Raw genomic sequence first — 5,677 nt, 5'->3', positions numbered from 1 at the left:
CAACAAACAAAAAATGGACGGAAATTCCGGAAAGTAACCCACCATTTTTATAACGTGGGAACTTCCGTCTAACTACGTGCATTGGTCGGAAATTCCGTCCAACTTTATATGTTGGTCAGAAAACTCACATATTATATTTTGTAATTTTCCTTCGAACTGTTGGTAGGAAAATCTTAAATCATATTGAATGTTTTTATTCTTTTTATATTACCATAATTTTATTCATACAGGTTGTTAATAAATTATATGTCATCAACAAAGTAATGGACACACTAAATTGAAAATATATTTAAACATCAAACTTATTTATAACAAAAATTATGGTCATATCCATAGTACATACAACAACGGATATTACCACACACAAAAAAAAAAAAAAGTCATGAAAATATATACTACTTAATCGATACTACTTAAGTATGCTCGCTGCACCCAAATAATCCTTCAACTCCGGTACTGCTTCAATGGATTTGATCAATGCAGCATCCACGACCTGATGAATAAGGAAGCAAATAATGTAGAATAATAAATGAGGAAGGCAAATAATGAAGATCAATTCTTGCAGATTTCTTTACTGTATATTCCTTGTATATAGTGATTTAGTTTCCTTTCCAGTAGCTTACCTTAGTTTCTTTGCATGTATTTATTCTTTGCTATTATCAGTAATTAAACAGACCTTTCCCTCATCTTCCTTTTTCACGTCTTACCAATATCCCTTGAGTTTCTCAAACAACTGCACGCCGTTTTCATCATGGCATCAGAGTCAGGTTACGACAAGGCGAAAGATGTTACGCCGAAGACATCGGATGAAAGCGGTGAAGAAACAGAAAAGACCCAGGGTGGTAAGATGGCATCGAAAGCAACAGAAGTTTTGCCTGGTTGCATAGATGTCATGTCGCCATATTTCTTACATGCTTCTGATGCTCCAGGGCATGTTTATGTTACTGAAGTCCTCCGTGATGGCAACTACGGAGAGTGGGTAAATGATATGCGAGATGCATTGTTTGCCAAAAACAAGATGGGTTTTGTAGATGGATCTCTGTCCACACCGACACCCGACTCACCATATTTACAACAGTGGATGCGTTGTAATGCTATGGTGAAAGGTTGGCTAAAGAGTGCAATGGACAAGGACATGAGAAACAGTGTAAGATATGCCAATACAGACAAAGATATTTGGGAGGACCTGGAAGAAAGGTTTGGGAAGGGAAGTGCACCAAGAGCCTTTGAGATTAGGCGAGCAGTGGTACTCCTACGACAAGAAAAGGCTTCTGTTTCGTCTTACTACACAAACTTGAAAAGCCTCTAGGATGAGACGATGGCAATCTCTCCACTACCAAGATGTGTTTGCAGTGGATGCACATGCAATATATCAAAGCAGTTCGCCGATATGAAGGAGAAGGAGCAGTTATATGATTTTTTGATGGGATTGGATGAAGAATTTAATGCAGTGAAGTCACAGATTCTCAGTTCAAAACCAACGCCAAGCCTTGGTCGAGCGTATCATATGGTTTCTGAAGACGAGCAGCAAAGACAAGTCTCAGCCACTCATAAACCAGTGGTTGAATCATAAACCAGTGGTTGAATCTACAGAGATTTTCCAATGAAAAGGATGGCAGAGGAAGAAGAAGGGATAAACCCATTTGTGGACACTGCCAGAAGATTGGACAAACTGAAGATCAATGCTATGAAATAATTGGTTATCCCACACATTGGCGGAAAGGTCCTCGTGATAAGAGAGGAGGGCAATACACAGACCAGAAAGCAACGCCAAAAGTAGCCCATGTTGATGCAGATGTGAATCCCTTACGAAGCCTTACACAAACCCAATTGGCAAAACTTGTTCAGTTCCTGAATACAGACGAAGACAAATTCAAGCATGATGGGGCATCAACAAACCCAACTGTTAACATGGCTGGTAAGATTAATAAACGAAACTCGTGGGTGATAGATTCTGGAGCAACAGATCACATAGTGTGTGACAGTGAGCTATTGAATAGATTGGAGATTGAAAATGGTGATTTTCCTGTCATCATACCGAATGGAGATCGAGTGGCAGTTAAAAGCATAGGAAGTAGTAAGCTTCCTAATGGGTTGCAAATAAACCGTGTCTTGAACATCCCGAATTTTAAGTGCAATTTGATCTCTGTTGGGTATGATGACAGGAAAATCACCATTTCCAATCTCCACTCTATTCAATAGCTCACTGTCACACACTATGTGATCTGTTGCTCCAGAATCTATCACCCACGAGTTTCGTTTATTAATCTTACCAGCCATGTTAACAGTTGGGTTTGTTGATACCCCATCATGCTTGAATTTGTCTTCGTCTGTATTCAGGAGCTGAACAAGTTTTGCCAATTGGGCTTGTGTAAGGCTTCGTAAGGGATTCACATCTGCATCAACATGGGCTTTAGGTGGTTCCCCAGTTTCTTGGCGAACGAAGAAACAATCTGTGGTTTCTCGGTCATCTACAGAAGCAGAGTACATGGCAATGGCTGTCACTGTGAGTGAACTACTATGGTTGCGTTGGTTACTATCTGAACTTGGGGCTTGTCAGATGCATGCAACACCTTTGTACTGTGACAACCAAGCTGCATTGCATATTGCAGCCAACCCGGTGTATCACTAAAGAACTAAGCATGTAGAGATGGATTGTTATTTTGTTCGTGAGAGAGTACGATCTAATGAGATTGTTCCACATAAAGTACATACAAAGGTCCAGCTGGCTGATTTGTTCACCAAAGCACTAGGAAAGGATAGGTTCCATTTTCTTCTGGGCAAGTTGGGCGTTGCGAACCTTCACGCTCCAACTTGAGGGGGGCATGATGAATAAGGAAGCAAATAATGCAGAATGATGAATGAGGAAGGCAAATAATGAAGATCAATTCTTGCAGATTTCTTTACTGTATATTCCTTGTATATAGTGATTTAGTTTCCTTTCCAGTAGCTTAGTTTCTTTGCATATTCTTTACTATTATCAGTAATTAAACAGACATTTCCCTCATCTTCCTTTTTCATGTCTTACCAATATCCCTTGAGTTTCTCAAACAACTGCACGCTGTTTTCATCACGACCTTCTACTTCAATGGCATTGATCATGTATTTCTAAAGTGATTTCTAGCAAAAATGACCGAGAAACAAAAGTGAAAACCAATAAGAAAGGAAGAGAATTAAAAGATAGACAAATAAAAATGCATTTTCAATCTATCTGCTTGCCACATCTTCTTATGGAATAAATCAAAATATACAAAAATCCTTCCAGCACTAACACAAAAACATAATGTAATTATTCATGTTCAAAAACTGGACATACTCACTATTGATAACTTGAAGTTCCCAAAATAGTTTACCTCAAAGAAACCAAATTTTAAATCCAAAGGACAAACAATAAGATTTCTGATTTAATTGCATGTGTTGAGTGAGGAGCAATTATTAGCTGTACAATAAACCATATGCCAAGTGTACTTTCAATGGCTTTCCCTGTGATGAAGTGATCAATCAACTTACCGAGTTTTCTTTAGTCAAATTTCAGTAAAGAGGTTTCTATCTATTAACACTGAATTGGGCAAACATAAGGTTTGTACAAGTAATGCCAGAAATTAAAACAATTATATCGAGGAATAAGTCAATAGATCACTCAAGTACTAGAACTAAAGAGAAATCATAGTAGGTACATTATATCACAAATGAAATATAATTTAGTACCATCTTGACATTGTTGTGACAGTCTAGCAAAGGCTTCCGAGCAATCAAATGGTAGGCAAGACACTCAAAACTGAAAATATCAGAGGAGCATCCAATAGAACTTGTGTTACTTCGAACCAAATCAGGAGCAGTGTAGTTCACTAGTTCAATGATGGCTGAAGGGGCATAATAGAATCTTCAACATTGTATTCCTAGAGTACAAAAAACATTATTCTTTCAACAATGGGAACACAAATACCATCAACAAACTTGGAGACATAAAGAAAAAGAATGGTGTATTTACTTTATTTGAGTTTATATCATTATATCCTTACCAGAGTGCTTAACAAACTAATTAACATGATACAGCAAGACCACATGGGAAATTATATATACGACAGTTTTTACTGTAAGCATATATAAAGGTTTAATCAACAGTAGCAGACCTAAATTCAATACTAAGAACAGTTTCGTAAGGAAAATATCATCAAAATATCACCAAAGACAGATTTAACCCGCAGAGCATCGACCATTCTCAGTCTGTCATCGTCTCCTCCATTCTTTGCGTAGATCTGAGTTGCCAGCGTAGATCTGAAATAGGACTCTCCGAAAAAGTGCTCCATTTGTACAGATCTAAAGAATGAAGGAGAGTTGAAAAATAAAAATAAAAAATAAAAAATACTCCGTAAAACATACCTCTTAGCTGCGGCTTCCAGAGAAGAGAAGAGAAGAGAAGAGGAAGGGCACGACATAATCCTCCGCGATGTTGAGCAAAGCCCGCAGATCCGCCGCGAAATTGAACACGCGCGCGATCTGAGGAGCCATGGGCGGTCTGGTGAGCTTGGACGACGGAATCAGTCATGGCTTCCGAGCTTGTAGGTGATGGCATCCATTTGGCAGTAGACTTGGACGGAAGGAAAAGTCTTCAAGACTTCGACTGAGAAAAAGAAGGGAAGGCTAAAATATTTAAATTTCCGTCCAACAATATTGTTGGACGGAAATTAAAATACTTACCATTTTTAATTTCTACCCATCAGTCCAATTGAGTTTACCAACCAACACTATAGGTTGGATACAATTTCCTTCCAACGCCGGATGTTGGACGGAAATTCTGTCCAACATCCACTCGTTGGACGAAATTTCCGACCAACGTTCCGTCCACCCATTTTTAATGACTGAAAGTTGAAATTTTTATTAAAATACCGACCAAATTACGGTTGGACGAAAATGTTAGACGCAAACAGCGAGATTTCCAGCAGTGAACCAATGTATAAACCTAAATGGAATAAGGGTCAAATAGGCCACTGAACTGCAGAACAAGCTACATTTAGGCTATCGAACTCAAAAAAGATGCAATTAGATCCCTGAACTACACAAATTTATGCAATTAGGTCTAAAACTTATCTGTTTACCTGCCAGGTAGGTTGCGAATTTTAAAAATAATTTCAAAAATAATTTTAAACAAAAAATTAATTAAAAAAAAAAAAACCAGAACGGCCGGAGATGATTTCGTCTCCGGCCGTTCTGGTTTTTTTTTTTTAATTTTTAATTATTTTTTTGTTTAAAATTATTTTTAAAATCCACAACCTCCACGTCAGCAAAGTATTAGGTAAACAAGTCATTTTAGACCTAATTGCTTAAATTTGTGTAGGTCAGGGACCCAATTGTATTTTTTTTTTGAGTTCGATAGCCTAATTGCAACTTGGTGTGCAGTTCAGTGGCCTATTTGACCCTTATTCCAATCTAAATTAAAGAAATCAACCTAAATATCCAAAATAGGAAAATACTTAGGCCCTGTTTAGTAAAATAGTTGGCATATAGGTCGATTTTGGCTTATTTAACTACTATTAATTAGTTGTTTGACTTGGTTTAAAAATTAATTTAAGTGTTTGGTTAATTAGCTTTTTGTACTCTAAAATGCTAAAATTCAAAAAGCTACTCAAAGCAACTTTTTCAATTAGCTTTTTGAAAAAAGAAATTATAATAAACA

At 37.3% G+C, this 5,677-nt stretch overlaps 1 long non-coding RNA gene across 1 annotated transcript; it reads right to left on the bottom strand.

The window, feature by feature from the left end:
• Positions 1-274: 274 nt before the first annotated feature.
• On the bottom strand, positions 275-3,314 carry LOC109163677. Its single transcript, XR_002051320.1, has 2 exons — positions 3,078-3,314; positions 275-493 (listed from the first exon to the last, which is right to left on the bottom strand). It is a non-coding gene; the product is annotated as an uncharacterized LOC109163677 (long non-coding RNA).
• Positions 3,315-5,677: the final 2,363 nt, after the last annotated feature.

This window comes from Ipomoea nil, unplaced genomic scaffold, assembly GCF_001879475.1.
Source record: "Ipomoea nil cultivar Tokyo-kokei standard unplaced genomic scaffold, Asagao_1.1 scaffold3030, whole genome shotgun sequence".
In the NCBI taxonomy this organism is placed as follows: Eukaryota; Viridiplantae; Streptophyta; class Magnoliopsida; order Solanales; family Convolvulaceae; genus Ipomoea; species Ipomoea nil.
Note: the sequence above shows the minus strand (reverse complement) of the source record. Positions and strands in the feature narration are given on the sequence as shown.